Source organism: Saimiri boliviensis, chromosome 4 (genome assembly GCF_048565385.1).
Source record: "Saimiri boliviensis isolate mSaiBol1 chromosome 4, mSaiBol1.pri, whole genome shotgun sequence".
Lineage (NCBI taxonomy): Eukaryota > Metazoa > Chordata > Mammalia > Primates > Cebidae > Saimiri > Saimiri boliviensis.
Genome location: NC_133452.1, coordinates 47,662,461 through 47,673,369, shown reverse-complemented (window position 1 = coordinate 47,673,369; position 10,909 = coordinate 47,662,461). Strand labels below are relative to the sequence as shown.

Genomic DNA, 10,909 nt, shown 5'->3' with positions numbered 1-10,909 from the left:
CAGGTCTCGTGAGAACTCACCATCATGAGAACAGAAGGGGAAAATCTGCCCCTATGATCCAGTCACCTCCCACCAGGTAACTCCCCCAACATTGGGAATTCTGATTCAACATGAGATTTAGGGGAGGAGTCAAACCATATCACACTCACTTATGCAAATTTCTGCAGCCAGCTTTCCAGAAAATGGGTTTTTCTTTTTTACCACATGGTCATGCAGCAAATTTTCCAAACTTTTATGCTCTCTTTCCCTTTTAAATATAAATTCCAGTTTCAGATAATCGTTTTGTTCATGCATATGGGCATATGCTGTTAGAAGCAGCCAGAGCACATATTTTTTATTTTTAAATTTTTTATCTTTCTTTTCCCAAAAATCAAATACAGTCATATTCCTTAACTCCATACAGCAACAGCAGAATGGCACAAGTCAGTTGTGCAACAGAGAAAGCCAAGAATTGTTTTACACTGCAGCATAACAAAGAATGGGGAAACTTCCCATGCATAGGTTTAAATGTAGTGCTGTAGATCACATCTTGAATACTTTGCTACCTAAGCATTTCTTCCAATAAATATCCTAAATCATCTCTCTGAAGTTCAAAGCTCCACAGATCTCTAGACAAAGGGCACAATCTCACTGTTTATGTTTTGCAATCTGTATGGGAAGCATACAGGGAGGGCCTCAGGAAACTTGCAATTGTGGGGGAAGGTGAAGGGTACGTGTATTCACATGGCCAAGAAAGGCAGAGAGAGACAAGAGGGAAGTGCCATACACTCTTAAACCATCAGATTTCATGAGAACTCACTCACTATCCAAGAACAGCAAGGGGGAATCTGCCCCCATGATCCAGTCACTTCCCACCACATCCCTCCACCAACATTGGGAATCACAATTCAACATAAGATTTGTGTGGGGACAAAGAACCAAACCATATCAGAGACTGCCAACTTCTTATCATCTCTTTACATGACAGAAAGACAGCGAGAGAGCTCTCTGAGGTCCCTTTTATCTCGCTAATCCCACTCATGAGGGCTGCACTCTCATGACTTACTCACCTCCCAAGAGTCTAACCTCCTAATACTGTCACATTGGGAGTTAGGATTCCAACATATGAATTTTGACATTCAGTATATAGCGTTCTTATGGTAATTTTCCCTTACAAATGTCAACAATTTTGATTTTATTTATAAGGACATTTTATGTTTTAAGGATAAAACATAAATCTTGACCTATCATATTTACTGTAAATGAAAATGACCCAGATTGTCTTAAATTTTTCATTTTATTGTTTTTTCGAAGGAGTTGAGACCTAGGTTTAGTTATAAGCACTCTATTATTCTGTCACTTCCAGCAGCTTCATCCATATACGGCTTCTATTACACTGAAGATACACAAACTTACATCTCTAGCCCAGAGCCTAAGATAGAGAGGGACTGACTTCAAGATATATGTTGAAGGCTTTTATCTAACAGAATAGAAAGTACTCTGATTAAATTGATAAAAAATTAAGCCCATGAGGTTTTATAAGAAATTGTATCAGCTTGAACTATAAGAAACAAAGATAGTAAAAAATTAAGAGAGGCCTTTGAAACTCCTGAACTACTACAGGCAAAAGGAAGTTAGCAAAGATAACTGTGAACATGAAATCTTTTTTAAGAAAAGTATCACTCAGAGGGGTAAGCCAAAAGTCCAGAATGTAGTCAAGAGTCATGGAGAAGTATTCCTAGGTAATAGGATTGAGCTTTCATCAAAGGAATAGAAACATATCTCTAGATATATTTCAGAATTGCTATGGACCAATGACCATTTTCACCTCTTTTGAATGGAAATGTCTATTGCAGGTATCCTTTACTTACCTTATCATTGTATGTTGGGTGTGCTAGGGATGTGATGGTTAATTTTATGTGAGTTTGACTGGGCTGTGTGCTTTCCAGATATTTGGTCAAAGAATTTTCTGAGTGTTTCTGTGAGGGTGTCATTTGATAAGTGTAACATTTAAATTCATAGACTAAGTAAAGAAGCCTGCCGTCCTGAATGTAGGTGGGCCTCACCCAGTCAGTTGAAGGCGTGAATAGAACAATAAGCTGACTATTCCCAGAATAAGAGGGAATTCCTTTTGCCTGAATATCCTTGAGTTGGGACATCTTTTTTGTTAGTTAGTTAGTTAGTTAGTTAGTTAGTTAGTTAGTTAGTTGGTTGGTTCGTTTTTATGCCTTTAGACTTGAACTAAAATATCAGCTCTTCCTAGGTCTAAAGCCTGCTGGCCTTCAAACTGAACTGTACCAGTGGTTCCCCGGGTTCTCAGGCCTTTGGATTCAGACTAGAACTACTCTAATTGTTAGCTCCCCTGAGTCTTCAGTTTGCTGTCTGCAGATCTTGGTACCAATCTCATGAGCCAATTTCTTATAATTTCTCTCTCTCTGTACACACACACACACACACACACGCACACACACACGCACACACATACACACACACACACCCTATTGGTTCTTTTCTCTGCAAAGACCTGCCTAATACAGAGGGTTAAAACCTTGCATCTTTACTTCATACATCTTCAATTGAGAGGAACTGTACTGGAGAACCTATACCAAAGGAACTACACTAGGGGACCCTCATCTGCATATAGACCTGGTTTAGAGGACTTACACCTTCAGCCAAAGCCTGATGCTCAATGAGAAAAGGCTTTTCAGGGGTCCTGGCAGAGGTTGAATGTATTTTGTTTTTATTATTATTGTGATTTCAATAGTTTTTGGGTAACAGTGGTGTTTGGTTACATGGATAAGTTCTTTAGGTGTGATTTCTGAGATTTTGGTGCACCCATTACCAAGCAGTGTACACTGCATCCAATAGGTAGTCTTTTATACCTCATGCCTTCCCACCCTTCTTCCCAAGTACTCAGAGTCCATTATGTCATTCTTATGCCTTTGCATCCTCATAATTTAGATCCCATTTATAAGCAAGAATATATGATGCTGGATGTTTGGATTTCCATTTCTGAGTTACTTAACTTAGAATCATGGTCTTTAATTCCATCAAGGTTGCTGCGAATACCATTATTTTATTCCTTGTTCTCATTGAGTAGTATTCCATGGTATATATACACTACACTTTATCTGCTCCATTTGCCCCATTGATTGATCGGCATTTAGGATGGTTTCATATTTTTGCAACTGGGAATTGTGCTGCTATAAACATGCATGTGTAAGTGTCTTTTTCATACAATGACTTCTTTTCCTTTGGGTATATATCCAGTACTGGGATTGCTGGATCAAATGGTAGTTATACTTTTAGTTCTTTAAGGAATCTCCACACTGTTTTCCATAGTGGTTATGCTAGTTTGCATTCCCACCAGCAGTGTAAAAGTGTTCCTTTTTCACCACATCCATGGCAAAATCTGATACTTTTTGATTTTTAAAATTGTAGACATTCTTGCAGGAGTAAGGTGGTACTGCATGGTGGTTTTTATTTGCATTTCCCTGATAATTAGTGATGTTGAGCGTTTTTTTATAAGTCCGTTAGCCGTCTGTATATTTGTGTATCTTCTTTTGAGAATTGTTTCTATTCATGGCCTACTTTTTGATAGAATTATTATTATTTTTTCTTGCTGATTAGAGTTCTTTATAGGTTCTGGATATTAGTCATTTGTTGGATGAATGTGTTTTCTATGGGAGAAACATATAAATAATTTATGGTAACCCATTATTTTACATTCTTTTCAGAATGTGGTAGATTTATGTCTCTTCCCCTTGAATTTGGATAGACTTGTGATTTGCTTGTAACCTATGAAGGTTGCAGAGATGATCTCGTATATCTGTCAAGTCTAAATCATGGAAAATGGTGACATTTCTCTCTTGTGTCCTTAAAACAATGATTCTCTCTTTGAGCTCTGTATAATGTGAGAAGACTGACTACTCTGAGGAATACTGTGAAGAAGCTTAACCATTTGATAAGCCCAAAAGATACAGGTTGAGTATCTCTTATCTGAAATGTTTGGGACCAGAAGCGTTTTGAATTTCATATATATTTTTTAAATATTTTGGAATATTTGTATTATACTTACTGTTTGAGCATTCCTAATCTGAGAAACCAAAATCTGAAATGCTCTATTGATCCTTTGAGCATCATGTTGCCACTCAAAACGTTTTTAATTTTGGAGCCTTTCAGATTTTCAAATTAGAGAGACTCAGCCTGTAATTGCTCTCACAGAAAGTCTCAACTGAGGTCTCTGCTGACAGCAAAACCATCTGATACAGTGAATGAAGACACTTCTAGTAGATTCTGGCCTTCAACTGCTAGGTCACCCTCAGCTGTAGAGTCTTCCAAGCAGAGGGGACCCAGACATTGCAGAGTAATAAAAACCCGTTTCCTGCTATGTCTTGTCTGAATTATTGACACACAAAATCTATGAACAAAATAAGAGGTAGTTTTATATCACTCACATTTTAGAGTCATTTGTTACATAGCAATAGCAGAGTCCCCTTCATGATCAACAAGACTAAAACCAAACGGGATCTCAGTTTTCCAATCTATTGAAAAATCTTGTCAATTTCACAGTTCATGTTTTTCTTGCTTCCATTCAATTTTCTCTACACGTTTTATTCAAACTACAACTCTCTTCCTGGATTACTGCAGTAGCTTCCTAACGGATTTGTCATTCTCCACACTGAAGCCGGATGATTGATTTTTTTAAACATAAAAATTTGATATTTCGCACCTCTTATTCCCCGCTCCTACTCCCACAAAACTCTAAAGAGTGTGAAAGTTTTCCTTTACAGTTGTGTTTTTCCCTACTTACCTGTATTTGTAAGCTTTGGCTTTTTATAATATGATCCTATATGCCCATGTTTGTCATGACTCATAATGTTATTGTGAATTGTATATTATTTAATATATGAAAATATTCTTGATTAATAAGTTCTTTTATCTTTTCAAAATTATCTGTTTTAAAAAATTCAACTTTTATTTTAAGTTTACGGGTACATATGCAGGTTTGTTATATAGGTAACCTATGTCATGGAAGGTTGTTATGTAGATTATTTCATCATCCAGGCATTAAGCCAAGTACTCATTAGTTATTTTTCCTGATCCTCTCCCTCCTCCCACCCTTTACCCTCTGGTGGGCCCCAGTGTCTGCTGTTTCCCTCTCACCATTTAGCTTCCACTTATAAGTGAGAATATGCAGTATTTGGTTTTGTGTTTCTGCATTAGTTTATCAAAGATAATGGACTCCAGCTTCATTTATGTCCCTGCGAAGGACATGATCTCATTCGTTTTTATTTCTTCATAGTATTCAATGGTGTACATGCATATGTACCACATTTTCCTTTATCCAGTCTGCCACTGATGGACATTTAGGTTGATTCCATGTCTTTGCTATTGTAAATAGTGTGGTAATGAACATATACATGCATGTGTCTATGGTATAATAGAATGATTTATATTTCTTTGAGTATATACTCAGTAATGGGATTGCTGTGTTCAATGGTGGTTCTGTTTTTAGATCTTTGAAGAATCACCATGTTGCTTTCCATGATGGGTCAAAATCATCTTTTTATTTAGAAGCGTTTTAGATTTTTAGAAAAGTTACTAAGATAATACCTTTTCCCCAATTTTCCCTATTACTGCATCTTATATTAGCATGACACATTTATCACACTAAGAAAACAATATTGGTACATTACTACTAATTAAACCTCAGACTTTATTCAGATTTTTCAAAGTTTCCTTTTTTTTTTTTCCTTTCTCTATTCTAGAATCCCATCTAGTAATACCTCTTTACGTGTACTTGTTGTGTCTCTTTAATCTCTTCTGATCTATGACAGTTTTTTAATCTTTTCTGTGTGTGAATGTGTGTGTGTGTGTGTGTGTGTGTGTGTGTGTGTGTGGTGAGTGAGAGAGAGAGAGAGAGATCTTGAATGTTTTAAGGAACAGTGATAAGTTATTTAGTAGAGTGTTCTTCAGTTTGAGTTTGTCTGATGTTCTTCTCATGGTTAGACTGGAGACATGACTTATTACTCATGATGTTATCTTTCATACCTGGGCAAGGTAGTTTGGACAGTTTTCTCCACTGTAAAGTTTCTTCCCCTTCCTCTCTCCCCTCCTTTTCTCTTTCTTCATATTTATTCTTCAGAAGCAAATAATTAAGAACAATCCATATTTTAAACTTTGAGGTAGGAATGATTAAGTTTCACCTCCTGGAAGGGAGATGTCTGTCATAGTTAATTGTATTTTGAGAGTTCCTTCATTTGTACTTGACTTGTGAATTTTTATCTGCCTTTTAATAATTTTTGTTAATCTGTATCTTTTTTTGTATGCTATTTTTACAGTTGAATTCTATTTCACAAGCCAACGTGTACCTCTTTGTCTTTTATCAAAGGAATTTCTCCAGATTTTATCTTTACTGATTGATTTCTAAGGGATACTACTTGCTTCTGACACCATGTTAATCAGCAATGTAGGCTCTGGCATAGCTTACCAACCCTAAGAGTGGCAGGGAGTTGCTCTGTGTAATGGCGGAACACTCAGCTGTCTTCTCCATGGTAGTTGAGTTCTCTGGAAGTGATCAGCTTTCTTCTCATGTCACTGAAGTGAAAGGGGACACTTTAAACCTCTTTTGACAGGTTGAGTCATTTCTAAGCAAGCAATGTGACCTAAAAAGAAATCTCTTATTTTGTAATACCATAATCTCTCTGTTTCAAATTTTAATAGCTACCATTCGTACGTTTGGCATTCTCCTGGATGGTTTATGTTTAACATTTTGTTTTATCTCCCCAACATTCCTAAGGGTAAGTCTTGTTCTTCCTATTTAAGATGACAAACCCTTCCTAGGAAACAGCAGAAGTTTGAAAACCAGCCCTTCTTACTTTTCCACCTGAGCTCTTTTCTACTGTACCAATCCCCCAGTAGAAAGAAAAATCCCTGACAGCACATTCCTTCTACTTCCTACCCTTTCCTGGAGCTTTCTAAAATTTTACTGTTTATGTGATTCAGGTTCAGAGCTGAAGAGGCAATTGTAGTACTGTTCTACTCCCATTAAGTACTGCAAAAATCAAGTAAGTGGTGGTCTAATGCAGAAACACAACAAAGAAAACAGTAAAAGTCACAAAGTGAGATTGTAAGAAGAGAGGAAAGCATACCTTGAATAAATTCAATTCAACAAACACTAAATTAGCCCCCTGCTATAATGGAGGTTCTTGGGAAGATAAAAAAGTGAATTAGAAGCAGTATTTGTACATTAGGAATTCTCAGAGTTTGACAGAAGGAAACCAAAATATTTCTCTCCAAAATAGTGAGTATTGTTGAATCACAAACACTGAAAACGTGGGAGAACACTCTGTCTCAGCCTCTTCTTGCGTGATGGCAGGCTGTCAATCCTTTCTTGAGACAGAACTTGCTTATCAGCCCAGAGAAGTTACCAACAGGCACTAGAAAAATTTGCAGATACATCATCCTACATTTTCCTACCTTTTGAAAGACTGAAACTTCTCTCTCCTTTGTCTTTCTACTGTATTGGATTGAGGCTCTTCGTTGAAATACTATTTAAGCAAGTCCCCTAAGCCACTGCCTTGAGAGAAATACTTTTGAACTGAGGTCTCTCCTGCATCATGGGTATAGCATACATTAATAAACGTCCATTGTCTTTTTTGTTAATCTGATGTTTGTTTTCAAGAAACTATCTCAACAAAGAACCTAAAAAGGAAAGAAAACAAATTATGTTTTCTCTTCTACATCATAAATAAGTGTGAGTTGCTTTTTATAAGAATGGGAGAGTATTCAGAACATGAGATTGTATCATAGCAATAAGGATCACAGTCAGAGGGCTTGTTTCCATTGACATTTAAGCACCATGCTCTGTCCTAAGTCAGTGACTCAGTTGGAAGGAATGGCCTCAAGAGGCACATTGTGTTTTAAGCAAGAAATTGCAAATTTTAAAAGACTTAACAAGTCTCATAGACCATTCAATTTCTCCCTAGCATACAAGGGAGAGAGTATCAAAAGTATACAAGACTTTTTGATTGATTTCAAAATTATTATATTTACCTAAATTTGTGGAAAGTAGACACTTCGCAGATTTTTCAGAAAGTTACTAAACATTAGCTTGGCATAGTAAAAAAAGATTTCTAATATGATTGTCTTCATATTACCCACATAAATTGATTATAAATTTTTTCTCCCACTGTGAGGAATAGATTATTATTTTATTTAAACCTAATGCATTTCAAGGAAACAGAACATATTTATGGTAGTTCAACTCATATATGCAATGTACATGTTGACTTGGAAAAATTGAAACCTACCATACTATCATTCCAAAATTTGATGTTAACTGCCCAAAATATGTTTAAATCTTAGCTTATAAAGTGCATTTGAAACTAAAATGTTACAGATTTTTTTTAACTCAAGACTATGTATACATATAATCTTCTGTCTGATTTGAAATATTTTACTTCAGATTTCAGTGAGGTTACTTTCAAATCTGGTATTTGTTGAAATGGTGTTTGTTCAAAAGTTGGACATTCTGTTACATATTATCTAATTTGGTGGTATTAGTAGTTGTACCAAGTATCCTGTGTGCAGTCTCTGTCTCTTTGTAAAACTTGTAAAGGGAATCCTAGCAGACAATAGCAGTTTAAGATTTTTTAAATCTTAGATTACTAAAATTTAAAAATACATAAGTTCTATTAAAGAAGGTAAGTAGAAAAGTACTGTAATTAGCTTCAGGGATATGATAGGAAGCCCTGCCTTATATTTTTGCTACATTTCAAATTGTAAGAAGTCAGAAAAGATAAAACTTTATAAGACTAGTTATTTCTCATGCAACACTTGCTAGTAAAAATTCTTGTCTGCCTTCATTTATCTTTATTTTTAGTTTAAAAGCTAAAGCCAAGGCAGGAAGAGAAAGACAACATGAGAAACCCCAAATCAAGGTAAATACTGCTTTAGCAAAGAACAGAACTGTGAAATAAACCAGAAGGAATATTTTCATGCCTGTCATCTAGGTATCTCTCCACCTCTCCCCCTAGCAAAAAAAAAAAAAAAAAAAAAAAAAAAAAAAAAAAAAAAAAAACAACTTGCCTTACTTTTCTTGATATTCTCGCTATAAAAGAGATACTGTGAGAGAAACTATTTCTGCATACTTGTCTTTCAGAAAAAAATGTGTTTCGTATGGAATGTGTTTCTTTCTGTCATTTCCAGCTGATAGAAATATGAAAGATATTTAAGCCTTGCCCAGACATTGAACAGATTTCTTAATTAATACCATAAAAGCTAATACAAAAAAAAAACTTTAAATAGGGCTTAAATTTGAAAAGGACCTGCACATTTTGGACTACATCTGAGTTTCAAATTCATATGAAAACATTACAAAAGTTTCAGAAGATTCTCCATTTCTTCTTATTTTCAGGTATATATATCTAAGTAGAAGGTATTTCAAGGGCTTTTTTAAAAAAGATAACTTTTTGGCATCTTTGCTTCCAGCACAAGTTGGTCAAAGAACTTCTATAAAAATTCCATTAACTTTGCATTTCATAAAAGAGGCTAAAAAGAATATTCAAAAGCACAGTATTTAAAATACTTTTATTCTAGTCAATTCTGGAAAAAAAAAATGTTGATGACCTGAAAGGGAAAGGTAATTACCATGTAACACTAAATATAAGGGATTAAGTTTCTTCGATTAAACTGAATTTTTTGATTACTTTAACAAGGTAATCAAGCCAATGAATTAGTTAACGCAAATAATTGACCTATTATCTATTACAGGAACAAAAAAAAAAAAGAAAACTAGAATTTAAAAATAATTGTCATTGGGATATTTATAGTAGCAATAAACACAAAGTTTTAATGTGCAAGTTATTAGGATTATCAAATATTCCATTATTGTGTATTAACTGAAGATGATGAAATATGGGAAAATCACTTTGAATTTAGTAACATTGCTCCTCAATGTTACTTTTTTGAGGAAAAGGATGCTTGGGAAGATAGTTTCCTTTTCTCTTCAAGTTAATGGCATATAATAGACACAGAGTTGTGATAATTCACATTAAATACTTACTTTGCTACTACCTCCTGCATATACACTGCCTCTCAAATAAACCTGGTCTAGCCCATTCATGGAAAAAAAATAATAAATCAAGATAATGTGACTTGGTAAATATGTGAAGCTTAAATCAATTAAGTTAGGCCTAAATCAATTAAGTTAAATTCTAGGAAAATTTCTATCATGTACCCATGAATTTGCAATGAATGACACTGCCCAATTGTTGCCTATAACCTTACTCATCACACATCTCCACATGCAGACACTTGGCAGTTTTGGTGTGATCAAATAAGCAACAAATTAGTTGTGTTTCAAAAAAGAAAGGAAAAGAAGAAGAAAAAAGACTTTTCTAAATCAACATAAGTCCCATAGTGCCTTAACAAACTATATACAAGGATTACAAAAGACATAGTGGTGAACATAAACCAAAAGACTATAAAAGTTTGAAGAGTGGCTGAAATTAGATTACTTTGGTTGGTTTCTGCCACATGTTCCCTGTCTTTTTTCCTCCTCCATCCACCTGCCTGCCACTCTATCCCCTAGTGGTTACATACAGGCTGACCCAGAAGATCATGGTAGGCTAGGAAGCAGACCAGGAGGCTCAGTCCACCACTGAGTAGTGCTTAAAATGAAGTTATTTCACCAAGAAGACATAATGTTTAGTGTGCCTGGATTAAGCCCTATTAATCAGTGCGGGATTTTTAACATTCCCTTCTGTTCTAACTTTCCTGGATATCTGACTTATTTAAAATACCAAGTCTGACTCAAATCATCTTTCTTTCCCGAGCACTTTATCTCAATTGCTATTCCCCATCCACTGCCTGGTGCTCTGTTGTGATTGGACGGATTGCCCAGAAATCAGTACGCAGCATCTCA

The 10,909-nt window shown here is 35.4% G+C and overlaps 1 non-coding gene across 1 annotated transcript; it reads right to left on the bottom strand.

Annotated features, from left to right (window-relative positions):
* Window positions 1-380: 380 nt before the first annotated feature.
* Window positions 381-517, bottom strand: LOC120363487 (small nucleolar RNA SNORA46). The gene has a single exon (XR_005579032.1). It is a non-coding gene; the product is annotated as a small nucleolar RNA SNORA46 (small nucleolar RNA).
* Window positions 518-10,909: the final 10,392 nt, after the last annotated feature.